This window comes from Macrotis lagotis, chromosome 1 (assembly GCF_037893015.1).
Source record: "Macrotis lagotis isolate mMagLag1 chromosome 1, bilby.v1.9.chrom.fasta, whole genome shotgun sequence".
In the NCBI taxonomy this organism is placed as follows: domain Eukaryota; kingdom Metazoa; phylum Chordata; class Mammalia; order Peramelemorphia; family Peramelidae; genus Macrotis; species Macrotis lagotis.
The window spans coordinates 410,464,491-410,490,422 of record NC_133658.1 but is presented as its reverse complement, the minus strand read 5'-3'; the positions used below and the strand labels follow the sequence as shown (position 1 = coordinate 410,490,422).

The 25,932-nt window shown below is 43.5% G+C and overlaps 1 long non-coding RNA gene across 1 annotated transcript; it reads right to left on the bottom strand.

Annotated features, from left to right (window-relative positions):
* Window positions 1-783: 783 nt before the first annotated feature.
* Window positions 784-25,932, bottom strand: LOC141506199 (uncharacterized). Its single transcript, XR_012473795.1, has 3 exons — window positions 25,833-25,932; window positions 14,356-14,475; window positions 784-828 (listed from the first exon to the last, which is right to left on the bottom strand). It is a non-coding gene; the product is annotated as an uncharacterized LOC141506199 (long non-coding RNA).

The window sequence follows — 25,932 nt, the reverse complement described above, 5'->3', positions numbered from 1 at the left end:
GCCCAGGGAACTGTAGCCAGGTCTGCTAAGGACACATTCCACACCAATTCCACACATACCTATCCCCTTGATACCCACTCCCCTTTCACACTCATATTTCACAGCTCACTCCTTACACAATTACTCTTCATATTCATTTCTCTAGCACCCACTCCCTCTTCACACATTTAACTACCTGGGGAAATCCAGGGTGTATGTTTATTGGGGTTGAAGGTTTTCATGGGATGGGGTTAGCCAAACTTGTAAGAGACAGGATCATGGAGTGAGTGGGGATATGGGAGGAAAGGAGGCAAGATGTGTGTAGTGGGGGAAGTGGGAAAGGGGTGGGGGTGGGGAATTGGACTACAAGGTTTTCAAACAGAGAGATATTGAATTAACTCACCAAGCGGCTGGGCGGGGAATTGCTGCCCAGGGAGATGATGCGGAGCTACAGTTCAGCCAAGCCGAGGCCTTCTCCCAGGCTGCTGTCCAGGTGCTGAGGGGAGAACTGCGGAGGTCCTAAGGGTGGGTAGGACTCGAGAGTGAGGGGTGGGAAGGCCTTTATCCTGAGACGAATTAATTTTAGTTACAAGGGACGAAGTTCTGTGGAGAAAAGGGAAATCTTCGGTGGACAGAAGGGTCAGATGTAATGGGGGGGGAGAAAAATGGAAAGGGGAATGTTAGGTCCCAGTTTTAAAGTCGACATACGCAGTTCCCGCCCCTTTCCTCAGTAAGTCTAAATCTCAACCTTCAGGCGATCATCGGATTTTAGGGGACTGCTGAGAACCCCAGAATTCTTGTCGCTGTCGCCATGAGCTGCAGCCACTGGAGGGCAACGTGATTCCGCACCTAGGGAAATAAAAAAAGAGGAGGGAGAAGCAGGAAGCTGTGATCTGGGAGTGGGGGAAGAAAGAGCTGGAGGGAGTGTGAAAAGAATTGACAGGAGAAAGGGCAGCTTTAGCAGCTGAGTGAATGGAGGAAGAGGGAATACTAGAGGAGGAAAGGTAAGGATTGGAAAGCAGAAAATGAGAAGGGGAGAACAGGTGGAGGAGGGGAAACATAAGAAAATGGTACACAGAAAGGAAGGGCTAAGGAAGGAAAATAGAGGGAGGACTATATAGAAAGAGTGTGGGAAAGGGAAGCATAAAGCTAGAGAAGTAAAGATCCTGAAAGAACAATGATTATATATTTTGTTTGTTTATTAGAACATGTGTGTTCAGGAGCTATACAATAATGAAGAACAGTAAAGATAATAAATGTTTTGCAGTGCAAAAAAAAGACAGGCAGAACATTTCAATAATACAGTAAAGCTCTATGGGAAAAGAGCCACTGTCCATAGATGCCACTGGGAGGGCTACTCTGAGATGAGGGGAGAAATCAAATATCATGGGATAATTGATTTAATCTAGAGGCAATTTAAAAAGCTATCTAGTCCAACTCTCTTATTTTACAAACAAGGAAACTGAACCCCAGATAAGATAAGTGAATTATCCAAGGTCACCTAGATAGTATCAGATACAGGATTTGAACTCAGGTCTTCTACCTCTAAAGTCAGTACATTTTATTTTTATTTTTTTTTATGTTTTTGCAAGGCAAATGGGGTTAAGTGGCTTACTCAAGACCACACAGCTAGGTAATTATTAAGTGTCTGAGGTTGGATTTGAACTCAGGTACTCCTGACTCCAGGGATGGTGCTCTGTCCACTGCATCACCTAGTCGCCCCTTAGTCTCTACATTTTAAGCTGAACTACACTGCCTTTCTAATCAAAATATCAATGAATAACATAAGGAAGTGGAAGTAACAGCAGAATAAAGAAGTTGGACTAGGTGTAAGGTTAGTGGAGTTGGGGGAGGAGATAGAAGGAGAAAGAGCAAATATTAGCGAAGAAAAAGTAAGGATTGGAAAGCAGAAAATGAAGAGAAGCAGAGAACAAGTGGAGGAGAGGGAACACAGGGAAATGGCACCCAAAAAGGAAAGGTTAAGGAAGAAAATTAGAGGGAACCCTATTCAGGAAGACAGTAAGTGGAAGCTGTGACCATATTATTTTGGATTTACTTTAAATAAGGTGATATTTAAGGTATCTCTCATCTTTGTTCTCAGTCATCAAAAACCCAGGCCTAGAGTCTATTTAATCAATGAAATGGGTGGTGCTAAAATAGAGGCTAAATTAGGTTAAATGTGGAATCATAGGAACTTTTAACTCCAGTCATACTTTAGGGACTGAACCCAGTACAGTTCCATGAGATCTGCTTGGAAAACTTGGGGTGAGTTTGGAAGACTTTGGTGAAATGCCTATGGTCACTGGAGACAAAAATTGTAAAGGAGGTATCATGTGCAGAATAAGGCATGGGATGACAGGGGAAACTTCATGGATGTAACAAAGAAATAGGGACATGAGAGTAGGAAATAGGGACATGAGAGTAGGGCAGTCAAGGGGATGTGGTAGGAGTATTGACCTAGATACACTGTTGGTAGAAGTACAGAAAGGTAAAGGCAAGTATTGTGTATGGGATCCCCTTTCCCATGATCCTCAAAAAAGAGGTAATTGAGAGTGGCAGTAAGGAGGGAGAAGAGATCTCATACAGGTGGGTTGATGGAGGTCATATTTCCCCTTCCTGCAAGCTGTCTCCAAGTCCCCCAGGACCATGCCCATCAAGCACAGCTGAGTAAAGCAAAGCCCACATGTGCCTTAATCCTCTAATTACATGTTGACTTATTACTCGTTATTAATTAAACATGAGCTCTGTGCAGGGGCTGAGGATTCCTTCTTCCCTAGCCCACAGAATCCTCCTCTTGGAATTCAGAGTTAGGAGAAGGCACTAGAAGAAAGAAGAGAGGGAGCATGGGGACCAGGAACAAAAGGAAGATGCAGAGTCTGAAGACATGGAGAACTGTGTGTGTGTGTGTGTGTGTGTGTGTGTGTGTGTGTGTGTGTGTGTACATGTGGGTGTATGTATGTGTGTATATATATATATATATATATATATATATATATATATATATATATATATATATGTCTATATATGGATGCCAACTCAGTTTGACCTGAGGTAGAATCTTCAGGGTTTGTGCTCTGGGTAGAAAAAGTCACTTTGAATTGAAGGATAACAAGAAGGGATTAGCAGGGGGGAAAAAAGATTTGGAAGTACAAGGGATGAGAGGCCCACAGCATAAATTGAGAGAAGGGAGAGTAGAGACAAGAGGGGGCTTCCCAAACCTACCTACCTACCAAAATTTTCATAATCTTTCTTTCCTTAGAATCCAGGGTGGGGGGGGTGGGGTAAGAGGACACAGAAAGTCAATGTCTCTCTCCATAAATGGCATCCCATTATGACTTGGTTGTAGTCCCTGGACATCTGTGTATGGCTGTGCCCATAGTCTATTCATGACTAGATTTGTGATTGTGTGTGATTGACAATGTATACTACAGTATCTGGCTCTGTTGCTGTGCAAGTTTCTCTCAGTGTGACTGCATAACTGTGACTGTCAACAAGTACATGTGTATAACTTTGTGACTGTGGTGGAGGCTGTAGGATTGTCATTTTATTAGTATCTGTATGACTCAGTCATAAAAATCCAACACTATTGGAGGGGGAAAGAGGAATAGAAAAGAGTTGACTTCCCTGCTTATTTTCTCTTGGGACATGACAGGTGGAGCTCTATTTATGGTCCTATCATGTTATTCGATTTTGAACTCCACTAGAGGGCAATGAAGCCTATCCCAAAGGACTTGTGGTGTGGGAGTCAGGTTTGTCCTTTCAGTGGAGAGGAAGCAGCAGGGCCCTGAGCCCCCTGGACCCAGTCCAGTGGCCTAACATCATGGAGTTATGCCTGAACTCCTCTGGGAAGGGTGTCTGGCCCTAGGACAGCCACCTGTCCCCCAACTAGTGATGTGTCTGAAATTGGCTTAGGTTCTAAAGCCAGAAAGAGAGAGATATCAACTGTAGGTCTGACTCAGAGGAACAATCCTTAGAGCTATGATTACTATGAGAGAAAGCAAAGGAAAATGAAAAGGAAATGTATGTTTTGAGTGACCTGGGTAGGAACCTACATATCGGAGGCTGAGGAGGAGGAGATAGAGAGGAGAGCTCCTTCACAAGAACCTGGGGAAGGGGGCTTCTGAGAGAAGGGACTGAGGAGAAATGGATGTTTGTGTCTGTGTATTTACTTAAAGATTTTGCTCTGGTTATCGCCTCATTGGCCAGACATCTGGTTTTCCCAGGCATCTCTGGGGGATGGAAGTCAGACAACATTACTTCAGCAGATCTAATGCCATCCACCCTGCACATCTCAGGAACACCAGCCTACAGACTATGGGGAGCCCAGCCAATCCAGGGTGTGAGGAGCCCTCGCTGAGAGATCAAGGCTGATGCTTGTTGTCTCTAATCACAAGCTCCTGGATGGGAACAAATGGGGCCAGACACCCACGCTCCCCACAGCCTGTTGTCTTCATTCTGGGATGGGTAGAGGCAGCCAACAGGATGTCATTGAGTAAGAAAGGGCAGAGAGAGGGAAAGAGGCAACAGAAGACAGAAAAAAAGATGAGTGACTTTAGTAATTAGAGTTGACTAGGGCTTCTGGTGGCAAACTGGAAGAACAACTTCTTCAAAATTCCTCCATCAGAGACCCTGGAAAGTCAAGAAAACTAGAACACCTGCCCCAAATTTCTACTGAAGTGCCTTTAGCAAGAGTCCTAAGTCTAGGCCAACAATGTTTTAGAATTCTGAGAACAAAGTCTTCCTTAACTAACCCACATCCCCATCCCTAAAGAGAGGTAGAGGTAGGGTTGTGTGTGTGTGTGTGTGTGTGTGTGTGTGTGTGTGTGTGTTGGGAGAGAGAGAAACTAGAAGTTACTTAGACATGGCAAATGGAGGTTTGGGACCCATGATATAGCGTTTCATGGGATTTTATAGCAATTTATGGCTGCTGGCTCCTTAGGTCAGATACCTATAAAAATGGTATATCTCTTAAAAGATCATCTACTCCAACTTTTTTTTTGCAAGGCAATGGGGTTAAGTGACTTGCCCAAGGCCACACAGCTAGGTAATTATTAAGTGTATGAGGCCCAATTTGAACTCAGGTCCTCCTGACTTCAGGGCCGGTGCTCTATCCACTGCGCCACCTAGCTGCCCCCAACTCCAACTTTTTACACGGAGAAAACTGAAGTCCGGAGAAGTTGAAGTGATTTGCCCAGAGAGAAAGCAGCAAAGTCTTAAATTCGAACCCATCTCCTCGCCTTCCAAATCCAATGCTCTTATAACAAAACTAAACAGTGCTGCTTGGAGATCCTGGGAGTCAGGGTGGGGGGAAAGGGAAGAGATAAGGTGGGGGGGATCATGTCTGCACCGACATCCGACAACCCCCACACACACACACACACACATATACAGTCTGACAGGACGAGCCTTGCCGGCATCACGCCTATTTTTAGTCAAAACTGGAAGGAAACTCAGTTTGGGGGCCAGGTTCTCAGTCTCTCCACACTCCCCCCCCAACTCCCACGCAGCCGGCGCCCGGCACGTGGTGAGTGGGAAGTTGCTTGTGCTGGGGCCCCTCCAGCACTCCTTGTCCCTGGGACTGATGGCAGAGCCAGGTTGGGGAGTGCGGGGGTGGGGGGCTAGGGGCGCTGAAAAGACTAAGACGCCTCATTCCAGCATGACACGCCTCCCCCCCCCCCAATTGTGAGCAGCAGTTCAAAACCACTTGGCTACGCTTTAATAATTTGGGAGTAGACTGGAATCAAACCATTAGTTGTAAGCTTTCTGGTGGAAACACACTGGTCTCCAGAAATGGGACTTCCAGAAGGTACTCTGAATTGTTTCTGTTGTAATATTTGCTTTCTTTCTCAAACTTTTGAAAATGATCGCCATTAAAAGCTGCCTGAAGTCTCCCACTAGCTCTTTTTCCTACTGAGTTGGGAAGAGAAGACAAATCCGAAACTAGCGAACCCGCATCCTCCAGCCCACTCCCCACCCTCCCCCTACTTCCCTTCTCCAACTCTAACGAGGTGTGGAGAGGGGGCGGGAGGAATTAGGGGAAAATCCTCTCGGAAGTGGTCACGTCTGGACAGCGAACGTTGCTGCCAAGTGGTCCTAGAGTCGTCCTGTCTATAGCTTTACCTAAACATTCAATTAACTAGACAGCCAATCCCCAGACCGAATTCTGCCCAGAGAAGCTTATGATGGATAGGCTGCAATAGGAGATGCATTAGATCTTCCTCACCTGCCTGTGTGGATGATTTCAGAAGATTCCTACTCTCTGGCTACGCAGCTCTTGCTGTTTTCTTCCTCAGCTGACTATTTTTCCCTTCAGTCCTTTACCATTCATTCACAACCAAATTCTGTACTCCTGCAACCCCTGACAGAATTGGAAAATGGGGCACCTGGATCAAAGGAATTCAGTGACTCAGTGAGATGAGGAAAAACATTTTTTTAAATCTATATTGTCATCCAGTGTTCCCCCTACCCTCAAGAAATAGATCTTCTAGGTTAGCATTACTTTATATTGATGGCAATGGAAAATAGAGCAGAGGATAAGGGATCTAAGGAAGCAGTTGTCCTGTTGGATGGTATTCTAACAGGGAAGGTGAGGGTTTGGGGTGCAGGAATTTAATAGGGAAGGGAACTTGAGGAGCAGCTCACCCCATCTGGAGATGTTGGGTTGGTCCAGTGGCCTAAGGAGCCAGCAGCCATAAACTGAGCCACATCCTGCTACAGACACAGGAGGCTGTTGTCATGGCAACTTCATATTTATCCACTTTAGCTCCTAATTAAGGGGAAAAGCATATAACATATTGGATGTCAAGGAGGCTTTGTGAGCCTCAATTTAGCTGCCGTGCCGGGATGTCAAACTCCAGCATGATTGCTGTTAATCACCTTCCAAATTACTGAGACGGGTCACAAAGGAGACAGATTCCCAGGCAGCAATGGCAGCTGGGCTCTGGGGGTGTAAGGGGAAGTAGAGATGGAATAGTTTGTCCAGTCTCCAGACCCAGGGGATTGGTGGGTGCATGTTGTCTCTGTGGGATACGTGTCAGACAGAAAGCTCTATGTGGACAGGGGCCATATCTGATCCAAACTCTCTGTCCTCAAGACTGGATTCTTGATCTTCCTGACTTAATTATTTTGGTTTGAATGCCTGACTAGAAGGGATAAATGACAAATCAGTAGTCCATGACTGGCTGGCCATGGGTAGCCATCTGATGATTGACAGGTGACTAAGAGACAAGTGATTATTGAATGATGACCAGAGATAGAACGACTGACAACCAATATGTGGCTGACTAGAGAAATGATGATTCTCTGATTGACTGACTAAAAAGTAATTGAATGACTGCCAGGGTCAGTCCATTTGTGACCCCAAAAAGGAGGGAAAGTAAATCTGAAGTATGTTCCAAGGGAAGAGGTCAAATTGCTTTCTGCTCTCAGAACAATTGTCTCTCCCAAAAAGGGGCAGAAAGTGAGGGCAGGAACTAGCTCAAGTTCACTTGACCTCTTTGAGGGCCCTCCCTGCTCTCAGAATCATCTTCCATAAACTAGATTGCAGTAACTTCCTACAGAGTTCTGACTCCTGCCAGACCACACCAATGGCAGTGAAGAAAATAGTCAGAAAGACAGAACCAATGAGTTGGGTGGACACAGGTGCTCTGATTCATGAAGACTTTCAGCTCCTGACAGCTGCCTGCATCTCTAACTAATTGTTCCTCCTTATAGAACCTATTCCTTGGCTAGGAAAGTATTCTAATGAAATGAGTTACTCAGTATTGAAACTAAACTGATCATGGATAGAGAACTCAATTGGGACAGGGCAGCACCAATAATTCAGATTGGTATCACTCTTCATCATCCAAATTCATTTAAAGAGTTCAGGATGGGGTGGCTAGGTGGCGTAGTGGATAAAGCACTGGCCTTGGAGTCAGGAGTACCTGGGTTCAAATCCGGTCTCAGACCCTTAATAATTATCTAGCTGTGTGGCCCTGGGCAAGCCACTTAACCCTGTTTGCCTTGCAAAAACCTAAAAAAAATAAAATAAAGAGTTCAGGAGACTAGAACCATGTCCCTGTAAACTTTTGTTAAGTTTGCTGCCAAGTGGTCCTATAGTCTTCCTGTCTCCAGAAACTCAACTGTGTGTTCCCCTTCTACTGACATTCCTTCCCTTTGGAAGCATCCTTTGTTTGGGACTGTGATGGTACTACTACTATAAAGGGGGGAGTGTTGTCACTTTAGGCACAAGAACAGGCTAAAGCACCCCCATGTCTGAGAGGTTGGAAGAAGCATGGGGAAGTGTCTCAGGACCTCCCTTTCATTCATTCAACCAATCAACAAATATTTGCAGAATATCTACTATGTAGAAGGTATTGTTTGAGGTAGGCATGTAAGGAATGTTGAGTTCCTACCCATAAAAGCTTAGTATTGAATTGAGGAAGCAAGATATCCCTATGAATATATAGGCGACAAATTCATTCTTCAAAAGTATTTATTGAACACCAGTTAAATACTTTCTCCCAAGCCAAGAAGTATCTTTCTTACTGGCAGCTTCCACTTTTTCAAGACAAGAATATTGATGGGTGGGGGGAGTAGAATTTCAGGTTTCTAATTCCTCACACCCCATCCTTCAAGTCCTCAATCAGCATCTCAATTCTTTCAGCAGACCTTTTGAAACCCATCAATTTATACACAGGCAATTGTTTCTAGGATTCATAGAGGAGATTAGAGAAAGTTGAGATGTGATGGAAAGAAGGGAGCAAGTCTGTCCAGATCTCAGATTTAATGTTTGCTGATTGAAATGATCATTGAAGGATAGAGTTTAGGACCTCACCCTTCATATCTCACATGCCACTAACTTGTATGTAATTTTGTGCATCATAGCTGAGTGTCTTTTTAAAAATGGGTTGATTTATTTTAAAGTCACTTTCCTTTTTAGATATAACCTTTCCTCTACCCCACCTAGCAAAATCATCCTTTATAGCAAAGAATAAAAAAGAAAGTGGGTAGGAAAGAAACAGCTCAGCAAAACTAAGCAACACATCAACTTAGTCTGACAGTATATGCAATGTTCCACACCCAGAGCCCCTCCCCTCTGCAAAGAAGAGAGAGGATACATCTTTTCCCATCCATTCTTCAGCATCAGAATGGGTCATTATAATTATGTTTCCTTCTTTACCCTGCAAAAGGTTTTAAGTTGGGACAGTGTCTCATCTAAATTTTGTATCTCCTCTAGCCCCACACAATGTTCTGAATGCAGTAGGCACTTAATGAATGTACCTTGAATGTAGGCATGCATGCATGAAGGAATGAATGAATGATGATGAAAACTGCTTGAGCCTACAGCTGTAGTTAATAGATGAGTGAAATAAATGTCTCCCTCAGGGAAGCCACTGATGGTATGGACTGAGACTGTCCTATTCCTCCAGATCCTAAGCATGGACCTCGGAAGTTACAGAGCAAGTTGAAAGACACTAGACAAGATGAAGGGTGGTCACAGGAGGGGGGTGGGGGTGGGAGCAGACTCAGAACAAGAGGAATAAGCTTAGTGAATTGTGTCCCTGGCCCAGTGGGAGGAGTTGCTGTGGCCTGGTTTCCGCAGATGTGGGCTGCAGGCGTTCTGCTGAATGGGAGGCTATTAAGGGAAAATACTTTGTGAGGAGCTGAGCAGCTGGGAGTGGAGATTTGTCAGAGTATTGCAGGGGGGGGTGTTGTCACTTTAGGCACAAGAACAGGCTGGAGCACCCCATGTCTGAGAAGTTGGAAGAAGCATAGGGAAGTGTCTCAGAACCTCCCATAAATGATGTGCAAATCCTATTCTATTTCCCTGCCTCTACCTACCTTCTCCCAAGCCCCTATCATTTCTGTCTTCTTGACCTGTCCTGCTCATTCCTCTCTTATCCATATACTCCATACCTCCTCCCTGTTTGCAGCCCACTGTCCAGGCAAGAAAAGCTGCTGAATCCATAGCTGGCTCTACCTCTCTTCCTCCAGGGCTTTTTATCTCTCTAGATCCCAACCCTGCTGAATCCTTTGGAGCTGATCAAGAGAAGGGTGAGAAACCCAGGAAGCAGAGAAACCTAAGGATTCTGTCATCTCTTTTCAGGATTAGAAAGATTATTTCCCCCAATGATCAGTGACTGGTACTTCCTCTCTCTAGTTTATGAGATTGCAGGTTCCTTGAGGACAGGTGCTATTTTTTTATTCTTTTTATATCCCCAGTGCCTGGCAATTGTAGGAACTTAATAAATATTTATTGATTATTGATTGATTGATCCATGGAGAGTTCCAGGACATTAGTTCTCCTGTGGGAGAACTAATGCTGTAACAAAATGATTCTGGCTAGAGAAGAGAGGGACCTGGTCAACATGCTCCTCAAGAGTAGATAGTGACTTCCTTTGCATCCTCTGGAAGGGGGTTGGACAGAGAAGGAGAAAAACCTTTCCCTTAAACTCTCAGGGTTAAAGCTTCCTCTACTTTGCCAGTCAAGTTAGGGAGATGTGAGCTCATCCTTTCAAGTTTTAAGAACTAGACATATGATAATCTGTTCCAGGCTTATAACTATGGGTTGGAAGGGAGCAATGCAGGGAAGGGGGGGGGAGATTTCTAGGGTTCAGAGCCACCAATAGAGAATGCTCTCCTCATTCAGTTAACATTTGGTGATCTGAGCTTCCAAGGAAATGAAGAATTGGCAGCAAGCCCTTCCTGTACCAGCTCACCATCCTAGCAGAGAGTCAGGCAGATAGACAGACAGACAGACAACAAAATGACAGCAGGTTGGGGGGAGGGAAGGGTGGTTTAACAGCCCACACTGTAAAGACGATCATCTTCGTCACCGGGTGTCTTGAGGGTGTATGGTGGTGGCTCTAGCTAGGAACACTTCTTGGGGAACAGAGAGTTGTTCTTTCCGAGTGGTTGTTTGGAATGTTTTGCACATTTCAGGCTTAATCACTCGACATTTGATGAGTGTCTACAGCAGCAACTTGGCTTGGAAGCCAATTACAAGATTGACTTCTACTGTTCTCAGAAGGAAAATTTCCCCAAGCTTCCTAGAGCTCAGCAGAGCCAAAACTGACCTTTGACTTGATCCCTGCCTCCAGAGGCTCCTGGAGTCTGGACCTTTCACAGAATGCTCTTTTCTTTCTCAGGAGTGTGAATTTGCATCCTTTTAGCTTTTTTCCCCCCCTCCTCATCTGCTAGGTTGGAAGCAAACAGGCCCATTAGGCTCTGAGCTAGCTGTGTTTAAATTACCCAGCGAGGTGTGCCGGTGCAGCTGAGCAGGCAGGCGATGGCCCCAGCAGAGGCCTGCATTATTCACTGCCCCCCAATCCTGGAGCCTCCAAAGTGTTTTTCCAGCTCTTATTCTACTCCCCACCCTACCTCACCATCCTTCCAACTGCAGCCTGTATGGATAACACAGTGGCCAGCGTGGATTCCTGCTCCATAACTAGGCAATTCTGGGCCAAGCTGGATGAAGACCGACTTAGGAAAGGCTGGTGATAAAGTCTCCTGAGTCTCTCTAAGTAGCTCTGGCTTGGTGCCTGAAGTCATAGGACAATGGGAAACATGGGCAGGGGGGATATATACAACAGTGGAGAAAAACTCACCCTTTCACAAAGTTCATGGATTTGGTGCAAATGAGCTTTCCTCAGGTCAGCTTTTCTACAAACTAGACCAGGAGCATGGGGATGGTGTGATAATGAAGAACAAACAGAGAAGTGGGTTAGAGTTAGGATAAGAGATTGGTGTTGGGGATGGGGTTGAGGTTGCCTTGAGGAATGGTTTTAGAGTTTGTTAGTCAACAAACATTTGGGATTATTTAGGGAATGAGAATGGGAATGGATTTCAGGTAAGGGTTTGGGTAGGGATGATGATATTGCAAAATGAATTCCTATTCCTTTATCTATCAGGGTCCAATTTCTGCTTCCTGTGGGATATGTAAAGGAAAATGGGGGTGAGATGTCTCATTTTAAAGATGACCCTTCTTTCCCAGAGGACTTTATAGCTAGGTTTGAATATTTGACTCTCATAGGGGAGAAAGATCAATTTTGTTGACTTGGCCTTTGGAGGAGGGCTATGCTGAATGCATTGGGTAAAAGGTAAAAGAGGTAAATTTGAGCTTCTAAATCTGTTCAAGGATAGAGTGGGGTGATCTGCCTTGGGAGATTGTGGACTCCTCATCATTATAATTCTTTAAGCAAGGACTGGATAACATTTACTAAGTAAATTTTAGGCCAGTATGGAGTGGAATAGATGGCCACTGAGATATCTTCCATCTCTGAAATTCTGCATTGCTGGTTTCTTTTTGGCCTCATCCTCTTCTCTAGCTTCCTTCCCATTTTTCCTCTCTCGTTTTCCTTCACTCTGGCAAAATCAGAATTATGTCTTGCCCCCAGTTACTGAATTCCAGGATCAGGCTAAAGTCAAGAGACAATTCCTGGATTTCCTCGCCCTGGCAAAGTGCATGTCCTTGGGCAATTTTCTTTCCCTTTTGCTAAAAACTCAGAGAGGAGCTTCAAATAAGGCATTCTGAGTAGAAAATCCATCAGCTGCAGCCCCTCTCTTAGGGAGTGTAGACATTAAAGGTCACTTCCTCCCCTTTCTGGGACTCTGACCTCTCCCCACCCTTCTCCCTGGGGGCCCAGACTTCTCCATGCCCCCTCCACACCCTTTCTCCCTCCTCAGGTTGGCAGGCTGACTCATTTCACAGTGCTGCTCCTGGGTCAGGCTTTTAGAGCTGTCATCAGAGGAGACCTCAGCCCCTTTCTTCCCCCTCCCCTCCTCCCATGTCCCTTCATGTGGAAACTGCATCGGGGCATGAAACTGAGGACAAGCATTGTACCACATTGCATTTTAAATGCACGTAATTAGCCAATAAATAAAATATAGAACCAGCATTCCAGCCCCACTGCTGTCAGTAACTTAGCAAGCATTCCATTCTGGGCCTCAAGGGAGCTGTCTGACATGGGGTGCTTAGTCTGAGAAGGTAGAGAACTGCATCTCAAACATTCATCAAAGCAGGGACCAAAATGTGCCCCATGTGCCTAGAAATTGCCACTGATATGCTGAAGAACTGATCCATAACCCTGACAGCAATATTCTAGGAGAGTAGAAATTGGGGGTTAGGAAGGTTGGGGAGAAAGAGAGAGGAGGTAAAGTCCTAGGGAAGGGTGAGATAAAAAGGTAATGTCATCTAGATAGAAGAAACCATAATAGAGAAAAGGATATATTGGGGGGGATGAAATTAGAAGCAGAGGAACACTCAGTGAAATGGGAATGAAGTCTTTTCCTCTAAGGTTGTGAAGTGATTTAGAGGGGAGAATCAGTCCCCAAAGGCTTTGCTTCTGCTCTAGGCAGATCCCTAGGATTCAAGACTTGGGGTAGGACACAGTCAGCCCTGAGCCCTTAATTTTTGTTAGTAAGAACTAAACTCAGACGCTTGGTCATCAACATAGATTTAGGACTGAAGAGAATCTCAGAGAACACCTAGTCCAATCACTTTGTTTTACAGATGAAAAATAAGGCACTCTGAGTAGAAAAATCCATCAGCTGTAGCCCTTCTCTTAGGGAGGGTAGAGACATTAAAGGTCACTTCCTCCCCTTCCTGGGACTCTGACCTCTCCCCACCCAAAGAAATGAAATGGTCTACAGAAATAAAATGACTTTAACATGGTTACCCCAGGTAGTAAGAAGAAAAGCTGGGATTTGAACTGGTACCCTTTATCCCTCCCAATCTGCTGTTCTTGCCACTGGATCATAATATTTCTCTTACACAAGATTTTTGCAGGGCTGACTAAGGCTTAGTGTGTATTCACAACCTATGCTTTAGTGATTTGCTGTGGAGGTAAAATGAGCTTTCTCTCTTCTTGTTTCTGATCTATATTCTGGTATTCTGGACTGACCCTCTCCCATAAGCTGAGTAGGATATTTGGAACAGAGTAGAGGAGTGAAGCCTTCCTTTAGAGAAGCCCTACCATCTCAGTTTCTCAGACAAGGAAAACTGACCCAGGGACCATATTACACAATGCAAGACACAGGTGACCTGACTAGAAGAAACAAATAGGACATAAGTCATTCCTGGGCCTAGAAGATTCAAAAGTTAATTTCCCATCTGAGATTTTTCCCAGGGACTAAGACTCTATGCAGAGTTCATCATTCTTATAACATCTATAGGAGCTTCCAAGAAGTCTAATAGTAACTGCCAACATGATTTTTCTATCCATCTATCCTCCATACAGATGCCAAAGAGGTTTTCCTGAAGCACACATCTGACCATGTCATTAACATACTCAATAAATTCCTGTTGCTCTCTATTAATTTTAGTGTAACATGGGCCCCAAAGCCCATTGGCATGGTTCTCTCTCCTGAATGGTGAGGATCTATACCTCTCACCTGGATGAGGGGATTGGGCAGGGTGGTCAAGAATGGGAGAGCAGAGAGAACCAATCTCCTGTTTCTTCTGGCTTCCAGCTTCAAGAAAAAAATGTACGATACCACTTTCTCTTCAGTTTGCTGAAAGGAGACAAAGAATAGGAAGAAAAGTTATTTAGATCATAGTCTTATTCTGAGCTTACTAAACTAGAGACTTTGAGAGAATTACCCTTTATTTGAGATTTGGATCTTTTTCTCTTAGTTGAGTTACCTCACTGCATTTCCAATAGGAAAACTCCTTCAATTGTATTGTCTGTAAATATATTTTTACATGTATACCTTCTCTGATTTCTGCTTTTCTACTGACTTGAAAAAAAGAGTTCATTTGCTAAATGCTATGCATGTGTTCATTGTGGAACTGGTTTCTGATGGGAAGGCTTCAGGTTTTGGTTACATAACTTTGGACCCTTTACCCATTAGGAAATAGCAATCGGAATTTTAAATAAAACCTTAAAAATTATTTCCCCCTAGACCAATAATGTCAAATTCAAATAGAAACAGGAGCCACTAAGCCATACTGGGCTATATATTGACTTAGAAAACCACCCATTAACATTATATATGTTCTTTTTTATTTTTATTTATTTTCTTAAATATTTTCAAATTATATTTTAAATCTGGTTGCTGCCAGGAGTACTGTAGCTTAGGTATTTGAAACATCTACTCTATTCTAATAATATTTAAGGGAGCAAATAGATATAATTCTAGACTGGAATTCTCTCCAAACCTCCAATTGGCCTCCAACCCAACCTCCTCTCTCCCCCTCCTGGCCAGAATGAAAATCTCCTTTAGAGAAGGGTGTAAGAAGACACTTAGAGATATATCTTTTTGGATAGTCCCAATAAGCTCCACAAAACTGATTTCACCAACTCCATCCCATACAGGCAAGAGGCATTGAACCACCCCAATGAGAAGAGAGTCCTCTATACTACTAGACTTTGGAACTCTGGTTACATTTCAATCTCTTCTCTTTGGCAATTATAATCCTTCTGACCTATCACCTGACCCTTAATTTCTATTATTTTCCCTACCATACTTGACAGTTAAGCCACACCAGCCTTCTTAGTATTCTTTGTAAATAACACCTCATTTCCTATCCTCTCCCTTTGCTATTGTCTCCCCTATTCATATTATACACTACATTTCACCTCCACCTCTTAGAATCTCATTTCTTTCAAAAGTCTGCTCAACTAAATCTTTCATCTTGAAGCTTTTCCTGATCCTTCAGCTTCTTGGACATTCCCCAAATTTCTTTTATGTTCATTTAATCTGTTTTTGTGTATATGTACATAATAAGTACATGTTATTTCCCCAGATAGAATACAAGCTCCTTGAGAGTGAAAATTATTTCTTTCATCTTTTTTTTTGTTTTGTTTTGTTTTATCTTTGTATGCCTATCACCTAACAGTTCCTGGAACATAATAACTACTTTATAAATGCTTGTTGATTGATTATAGTTGCCTTCTAAGAAAGTACATGTGGACTTTCCTGGGGATGTCTCTCCATATCCTTAGCTCCTTTAAGGATGACCCAGTCCTTCCATCTTCCCTCTTCTTTTGTCAGTTGCTATTACTGTCCAAAGACCCCCCCCCCCCCACTGCCAGTGCTTACCCCAGGATAATAATTCATTGAGGACGCAGAAGACTGAGGTCAGGGGAGTTCAGTATGTGTATGTGGGTAAAGAGTAGCTAGGGGGCATTTGATCAGAAGACTGGCTTCCTGAAAGGTCTTAGAGAAACTGGGCAAGCTCTGCATCCAAGATCTTGAGCTCAGCCCTTTTCTTTAAATAAAAAGAATGACATCATCCTAGTGCTGAGAAGCCAGCCAGAAGGGAGGTATCACAGCAGAGAAGGATTTAGAGTTATAAAGAACCTCAGAGCTCATCTCATGAAACCCCCTTCATTTTTAGAGATGAGGAAACCAGGGTCTAGAGAGGCAAAGGGACTTATTCAAGGTCACATAGATAGAATGAAACAGAGCTAAAATTCAAATACAAATCTCTGGGCTTGAGGTGAGGTTTCTGAGAGAGAAAAAGGAGTAGAGGATGGGATGGGAAAGTAGTTCAGCAAAACCCCCTCCACCAAATGTGAAATGCCAGTTGAGGAATCCACCAGGAGAGGCAAGTGGGGAGGGATAATATTGGTTAAATATTTAGCACAATGTCTGGTATGCAGTAGATGCTTAATAAATGCTTTCCTCCCTAAGTTGGTAGAACAGTTAGAGAATCATAGACTTCTTAGATATTTATGGGCCCTTCAAGCCAATCAATTCAAAGAAACCTATATTAAATGCCTAGTGATTTGGAAGATATTTTAGTCTAGCCTTATTTTGGAGGTTTTAAAATGCGAGGCCCAGAGACATGAGGTTACATACTGAAGTTATGTAGAGAATTAGGGTCAGAACTCAGTGATCCCTCCAGTTCACTCCCCTGTCTTTTGAGGTGTGAATGAGACAATCTGAGGCACAAGAAGATGCTGAGGCTGTGTTTCCCAGGGTCTTACAATTCCTAAATCCCCATTTTTGATCCTGCTTTGTGACAAACTAGTCGGACCTCAAACCATAGCAACCTTTATTGGAAAATTTCCATCTGATCCAATTCCCTTCCACCTTATCCCTGTCCCTTCAGTGACTGAGTACTAGTCCAGAAAATGAAGGCAGGCTTGAGTCTGCCCAGTAGGTTGGAGGTCAGATCATTATTCCAGCCTCCACCTCCTCTGAGGCAACCAGACTCCACTTCTCAGTCTGCCTTCCTGGGTAGCATCAGACCTGGAATCAGGAAAACATGAATTCAAATTCAGCCTCAAATACATAATAACTAAATGACCCTAGACAAAGTCATCTATCCTTTATCAACTTCAGTTTCCTCATCTATAAAAATGAAAATAATTAGGGGCAGCTAGGTGGCACAGTGGATAGAGCACCGGCCCTGGAGTCAGGAGTACCTGAGTTCAAATCCGACCTCAGACATTTAATAATTACCTACCTGTGTGACCTTGGGCAAGCCACTTTAACCCCATTGCCTTGCAAAAACTAAAAAAATGAAAATAATTAGCAGCACTCTCCTAGAGTTGCTGTGAGGACTGAATTGTAAATCTGAAAGTGCTAAATGATAGCTATTGTTATTATTCTCCCAATCCCACACCAATTTATTCCTCAGGTATCTGTCTTTGTGGGCTCTGCATCTCCATCCCTCCCCATCTCCCCCTGAAGCAGCTGCAGGTTCCCAAGAGCCTCCCTCTGTTTTGTTTTCACTTCTTCCTTCCTTCCCTTTCTTTGTTGCTCAAGCTTCCCCTGCAGCTTCCAACTCCTGCTGTTTACCCTCCCCTTTGCCTTTGCTCCCACTCCCTCAACACTCTCTCCTCATAGTCCTCTCTTTCTTCTTCTCTGAATGTTGACATCCTTTTCTCATTTTCTCTCCATCCCTGCCCCTTTCTCTTCTCTCTCTCTCTTTTTTTCTTGGTTGTCTCTGACTATTTTTCTATCCTAGGTTCTGTCTCTGTCCTCATCCCTGCTGACCATTAAGATAAGTTCTTTTTCACTTCAAGTGGATGGAATCTGAAGATGCCCCTTTTGTGGAGAATTGGATTTAATTGTCTCTGGACTCCTTGACTCTCACCAGCAAAGACACCATGAGATTTTCTTCTACCCGCCAGTTCAGTCCCAGGGCAAGGTTCTGTTCATCTTTAAAGCAATCACTCTCCTGGGGGTGGGGGAGTATGGGGGCTCCTTCACAGCCTAGGCAGAGACCTCAGTGTCCTTCCCACTGGGACCAAGTCTTTCCTCTCTCTGCTTCCTGAGCAGGGGGTGTGTGGGTTGAGGGCAGAAGGCACATCTTGCCTGTCATCTGGAGAGACGTTTGTGCAAAATGTTAGGTTTGTGGCTGTGATTAAGCTCCTTTAGTGTCTGGCTTGCAGAATCAGGATGTTAGGGGCAGGGAGTGAAGGTGGATAGAGACGATGGAGATGTTTAATGGGGATAATGGGAACATGGTCTGGGATAATACAGATGGACAAGGATAATGGACAAGATGAGGATGATGGAAGTATTGTATGGGGGTGTTTAGGGATGGCATATAGGCTAGTTTCAGGATTCTTTTTGCAATAAGAGCATGTCTGACTGACCAGTGGTATTTTGATCACAGTTCTCTGACTCTGAGCTTCACTTGCTTTGGCACTCCCAGCATAAGAACAGACAGTTCCCTGTTTGCCTATTTGTGGTCAATTTGCATGGTGTCTACTGAGCTGCTTGGGATAGAGAGGTGTGAGGGTCAGAGGGGGATTGATTATCATGCAGACATCTTTGTGGGACTAGTGATTTAAACAAGAAATCCAATACATGCTCCCATGGAGGCTGTCCAGGCCTCAGATAGCATGTCCAGTCAACAAGAGGGCCAAGATTACTTCATAAGACCATAACTCTAGAGCTGGTGAGAACCTTAGAGACCATCTATTCCAACTCTTTAATTTTACAGAGAATAAAACTGAGGCCTGTGGAACTAAAGTGACTTGCCCAAGGTCATGTTATTTATTGGTCTCTCTTCTTGAGTACCCCAGAGACTTCAGTGAGGAAAGGAGGGAAGGAGAGGCTTAAAAGAGCCAGGGGGAAGGAGACTATCTCTAGATCTAGGAAGAAAGGAACAATTCCTTTATCCTGCCATTGTAACTCCAGAAAAGATAGAACAAGAACTGGTCACTCGTGCTTTTCTTTAGTAATATGAACCAGAGAAGAAAATTGGGCAATAGCACCACACACACACACACACACACACACACACACACACACACACACACATACCACAACCCTCAGCCCTGACCAAGATATGTTTCTTTCCAAGATGCTAGATCTCTACAATATTAAAGATATCATAGATGTCTGTCTTCAGTCCTGAGCTTGGAAGTTAATGATTGTTTAATTTTATGGAATTAAAAATGGAAGGAGGGAAGAACTAGGCAGTAATTTATATTTGGGATTCTTTCTTTGGGCTAAAAGTAGTGGCCCAAATACACAGAAACTTTCTACCTAGAGTCCTGACAACATGGGAATGTCCTTGACTATTTGTAAACAGTTCATTCCAACCTGTGGTTCTCTCTAACCCCAGTAGCACTAAGATCATGTGTTAGTAAAAGGTGCTTAGAGATCTCCCAATGAGCATTGCTGTGTGGGTGAAATGGGCTGTTTTGTTCCTGGTGGGTGCGTGATGATGACAGGCTCCCACCCAGCAGAGCCGTGAACAGAAGGGATGAGCCGGCAGTATCTTTAAATAACTCTTTGCTATGTCTCGTTCACAAAGCCCTGGTCCCCTTGTCTAGCTGGCCAAAGGAGTCACTGTGTGAGCCTCAATAAATAGGTTAGAAACAAAACTGAGACTGGGTGAGGGAGATCAGATTACCCCTTCCCAACAGACAGACAGACACACACACACACACACACACACACACACACAAAGAGCAATAACACCTGCTGGTCACGAAAACACCTGCTAAGTAACACCCGCTAATCACTGTACCCGAGACACAACATCCCACTTCCATCCTGGGTGGAGGGAATGGGGGTGGTGCAGGATCCTGGAAACTCCTGAGGTTTTAAAGGAAGCCAAGAGATAAGCTCCTCTGGAACTTATTCTTGGCAGGAGGAGAAGGAAGCAATAGGTGAATTTGAATCTGTTCCCCCACCAGACCATCATGAGTCAAGGGGAAATGTCACAACCATAAAACTAGATGAGCTGTCCTGTGCTGCACTGAGAGTTTATTTACAGATACACCCACAAGGGTTTCATAGACATAGAATTTCAGAATTGAAAGGCACCCTTAGAGATCATCCAGACCAGGGCTCTTAACTTTTTTGTGTCATGGGCCCCACTGGTAGTCTGGTAAAGCCATGGATTACTCCTCAGAATATCTTTAAATATATAAAATATATAGGATTATAAAGGAAACCAATTATATTGAAATATAGTTATCAAAATATTTTTAAAATAGGTTCATGAATTCCAGATTAAGAATCCCTACTCTAAACCATCATTGACTAGATGGAGAAACTGAGTCTCAAAAAAGGATAACTGATTTGCCAGAGCTCACAAAACTAGCTAATGGAAGAGCTGGGACTAGAACTGAGTCTCCTGAATTCAAATCCAGACTGGTTCCCTACAAATCAGTGACCTAAATCAGCAACCTCAAAAGATGTAAGCTCCCTCTTTCTCCCCATCACACCAAAGTTCAACATAACCCTACTTGCAAGCTTCTTTCCAGGCCTATTGATAAACCCCTCCCCCTACCCCAAGGAAGGAAAAGTCTGAGAAAGCCCAGAGCAAAGTAACAATCATTATCCCTCCACTCCCAATCTCCCCTGGTCCAAAGCCATGTGCTTTGTAAGGTGTTAATTCTCATTTAATGATTGATTAATTGATTGACAGTGTTCTTCCTTTTTCCTCATATAAAAAATGTATTTGAAGCAATCCTAAACTGGGGTTCAAGAAGGAGCTCTCAGCTTTGATCAGTGGTCACTTAAAGGACTTAATACCTAAATATTTACCAATCATCCTTATCACTATCATCATCACTGAATGTGACTGCACACACACTAGTCTCAGAACCACATAGACTGGGCATTCCAGAATCCCTACTCTCTAATACCTTACAGTCTAAAACACACACACACACACACACACACACACAAATATACAAGGGTATAGTTTATGCAGGTGACAGTGAGCTATAATGGAAAGAACATAGTTCTCTAATACAGGAAATGAGACTTGGGTCCTAATCTAGGCTCTACCACCAAGTCTTGGGTCTGTAAACTATCTCTCTCTGGGTCTCAGTTTCCTGATCAATTAAATGAAAAAATAAAATGAGGTGATCTCCCAGATCCCTTTGAGTTCACAGCATCCCCTATTAAGCATGAAAATTCAGTGGTTTCTCCATGCCACACAAAGGTTGAAGGAAGAGGTAAAGTCATGGTCATGGCATCTCCAAGTTATCCTGGTGACACCTGGACAGTTTGGATTAGCTCAAAGAGAGAAAATAGTTTTATATCTCAACCCTGCTATTTACAACCTGTATCCTCTAGGGACAAGTTATTTCAGCTCTCTGCCTCAGTTTGCTTATCTGTAAAATTAAATTGTTGGATTAGATGATCTTTCAAAGTTTCTTCCCACTCCAGATCCCATGATTCTAGGACCCTGGTTCCATCTGCTGGTCAGAGGGAACAAGCTTGCCTTCCCCATGCCCCAGCCCCAGTCTGGCAGCTAGAGGTAAAAACAGGTGAATGACGTAGACCTCCCCAGTTCGAGTGGCCTTAGATTACTGAAGGCCAGAGTGGAGTAACACTCTAATCTCCACCCCCACAGGGAACCCCCCATAAATCTGTCTCCCCACAGGAACCTCAAGCTCAATGCAGTAGGCTGGCTTAGCTTGTGAGAAGCAGAGCATGACTCAGCAATGGAGAGGGGACATCCATCACCCTGGGCCATTCTGGAGAGGGAAGAAAACCAGAAAGCCTCTCTGACGACAGCCACTGTTTAAAAAAAAAAAAGGATGTTTCTCTTCTCTCTTACCCTGAACACTGAATGCCTGTGATGGGAGAGTGGCAGGGACCTGAGGCTGGAGGGCACATTGGATGTGAAGAGCAGAGGCTCTGTCAGAGCAGGGAAGGGCTGCAGATCAGAGAAGAGATGGGGTCACAATAACTACCAAACTGTGCAGGGTGCAGAGCCAAGGGGACAGAAGCTGTCCATTCAGTCCCAGGGTGTTGAATGGAAAGAGGGAATGATGGATGGAAGAGTTTATGGAATGGGGAATAGTGAAAAGACCACAACTTTAAGATTTTTAAAGGGGAATGCAACTTTACATTAAGGATATGGAATTCATTACCCCCAAGATTTCTTATACATTGAAAATAGAAACTAGTTCAAGAAGGGTTTAGAGGGGTGGCTAGGTGGCGCAGTGGATAAAGCACCAGCCCTGGAGTCAGGAGTACCTGGGTTCAAATCCGGTCTCAGACACTTAATTATTACCTAGCTATGTGGCCTTGGGCAAGCCACTTAACCCCATTTGCCTTGCAAAAACCTAAAAAAAAAAAAAAAAAAAAAAAAAAGAGAGAAGGGTTTAGATAAATTAATGAATGACAGGTCCTTAATGGGTTATTATAGACAGTTAGGGATGCTAAGGATACCTCCCTATCTTTGTGAGATTACTACCATGGCTGGTAAATAACTCTCCTTTTGTGCCCCAATGTGATCAAATACTGAGTGATCTCCTATTTAACTTTCTTTTGAATAGGTAAGTTTCCCCCCTAAACTGAGGTTCCCAAATCTATTCAGACATCTCTCTCCTGAGCTGCAATTCAATATCACAGTCTGCCTGCTGAACATCCCCACTTGGATGTTCAATGGGCATCTCAAACTCAACATATCTAGATGGAACTTGCTACCAAATATACCCCTTTTCCTAACTTCTCTGTTTCTGCTAAAGAGAGCGAGTACTATCCTGACACCTAGGTTGTCAGTCTCAAAGTCCTTCAACTCTTCATTCTCCCTTGCCCCACTCCACCTCATGTCCAAGAAACTGTCAAATTCTACCAATTCTAACTCACAACATATCAGCATCTAGCTTTCTTTCTCCACCCACATGGCTACCATTCTAGTTCAGACCATCATTAATTGAATTAGATTATTTCAATGACTTCTGAACTGACCACCTTGTCTCCAGTCCATCCTACATTATTATTTCTGAAGTATGGGTTTTACCATGTCATGCTCCTACTTAAGAATTTTCAGTGGCTCCCTATTGCCTCTTACAGAAAATACAAATTACTCTGACATCTAAAGTCCTTCACAATCTGACTCTAATTTATCTTTCCAGATTGATTTCATATTATTCCCTCTACACTCTCTCCATTTCAATGAAACCAGCTTCTTTGCTGTTCCTGGCATTCTAGAAACATGGAATTTTACATAATTGTTTGCTTTCTTTTTCTTTTTTTTAAATTTTCTTTTCTTTTTAATTTATGAAATAAAACAAGATTTCCATGACAGAATAAAAAAATTATTGCACATGAAGCTGCAGATCTATTACATGCTAGTATTTTTAAATATATAATAAAATTAGCATATAAATTTTTCTCTTTTTTTCTTCTTTCTCAATGAGGGGGTGGGAAGGGAAAGAGGGAAAGAAACTTATTTATCTCTTTACAACTTCTGCCTATTCCCTGCTCCTAATTCTGCCCCTTGGGGAAAAAGAGATTGCCTATGAAATACTTAAGACAACTATCATGTCTCCCCTGAATTTTCTCTTCTCCAGACAAAAAAAGTCCTTCTTTTAATGGAACTTCATATGACATTCATTCACAGTTATACAGATGACAGAGAGATAGATAGATGAATAGTTGGATAGATAAATATTTGTCTCCTTCATTAGAAAGTTATCTCCTTTCAAGTAGAGTTTGTTACATTCTTTGTCTTATTATTCCCTTTGTTCTTATATAGAACCCAGAACAGGGCTCTTAATAAATGCTTTTTAATTGATTGTCTAACCCTAACCTCACCTACCTTCTAACTGTGAAGCTGATTTTTTTAACGTTAGTGTAAGACTTTACACTTTCACTAATGAATTTCTTCATATTAAATTTAGCCCAATGCTCTAGCCTGGCAAGATCTTTGGGGATCCTGACTGCTTCCTAGGGTATTAGCTAGCTCTCCTAGTTCTGTGCCATCTGTAAATTTGATGAGCATTCCAATCTATGCTGTTATTCAACTTCTTCCTCATCTGAGGATGCTCAAGTTGTGCCTCAATTTGGAACACCATCCTTCCTCACCTTTGTCTCTTAGAATCTCTAGTTCCCTTTAGGTTCAAATGCCAGCTTCCATAGCTATTAATGCTCAAATCTGTTCCTTTACATTTCCATCTTATTTACTTAGTATAGATTTTGTATTGATTGACCTATGTATGACCTATTTCCTCTTCGTAGAACATCAGCTCCATGAGGTCAGGGGCTCTTTATCTTTCTAACCCCCAGTGCAGAGCAGAGCAGTGCCAGCTCATAGCTTAATAAATGTGGGATTGAATTAAGGTCAATGATGCTCTCTAAATCTTATATCTTCTGTTTGCCAGCCCTTCAGGTCTCCCTTGGGGACAGATGGCTCTGCTTGGGGAATGTTTGCTGGGGGCTGGGAAAAACTTCGTTTGCTGATTCACAAAACAGCCTAGGATGTTTCAACCCAGACCTGCTGGTTTGCATATGTTCTGATTTTCTGAGTGTTTCCTTTCCTACCTTTTTTCTCCCCATTCCTTCAATATAGCTATTTTTGCAAGGTCTTCATTACTTCCTAATTATTCATATTTCTTTCATTTATTTGACTTGTTAAATACAATTCCACCAGCAGCTAACTTTCTCATCTGTTTTAGATTCATCATTAATATTATGCCCTAGTCATTCACCAAGCAGGTTTCACAGGTTCTGCATAGCCTAGAGAAGGAACATGCTACCTTTTCTTCTGGTCTCACCTCTTGCTTGTCCTGTAATGTCTTTTTTTAAATTTAGTGACCTGAGCTATATTTGCCCCCACCCCCCACCCCCATCTCTGCCAAACTCCATAGTTCTCCTTTCTAGGACAATCTTTCTCTCTCTCTCTCTCTCTCTCTCTCTCTCTCTCTCTCTCTCTCTCTCTCTCTCTCTCTCTTGCTTTCTCTCACTCTTCTCCCTTCCTCCATGCCTATATGTCTCTGTCAATATTCAATGGTTCCTCCCTCTTTCCTCCTGGATTCTCCTCCCCAGCTCCCCAGTTCCCGACCAGGTTCTTCCCAATCTTTGGCCAGCTCTCCTCTCCTTCCAAAACTCCTTCCCTCCTAGCCCTTCCCCCTCCCCATGGTATCTCAGCATCTGGGTTGCCTACCCATCTCTGAGTAGTTCTTTATGAGTCACATTGGGTTCTTCTTGTTCCACACATTTTCTCCCAAATTATAATCTGTTGTTCCTTAATTGTGCTGCATCTCTCTCGATCCTCTAGCTCTGCGGCTCACTCTAGATGTTAATACATTTTCCCAGAGCGCTGCACAGTCCTCATTAAATTTCTTAATCCCCGACAATTCGCTTCCTTAAAGCCTAACAACCTCACAGGCTGCAGCAGGCTGTGCAGCAGCCCCCTTCTCCTGGCACCAGATTGAGGCAACTCGGGCCCCCAGGAGTGGTGCCTCTGATTTCTCTTGTTCACATGTTGCTATGTTCCCTTTCCCTCTCATCAATGCCATGTACCCCTGGGGTGGTGTGATTCCCTTGTTCCCTAGCCTGGGGTTCCCTGCTCCACACATGCTTCAAGCTTAACAATGTTAGTCCTTAGCCCCCAGGAGGGACAGCAGCTTTATCGAGGGCCAAGTAGGCAACTCATGTAAGCTTGGATCTCTCTCTAGAGTCTTCCAGACTGGGCCCAGCCCCCTACTTACACACATAGCTGCTGCCAATGCTGAGATTTTCATCCTGATTTCCCAGCTCCAAAGCAAGGTCTGTCCCTTCTCCCTCAATAGTCCTGATAGAGCTAACTAC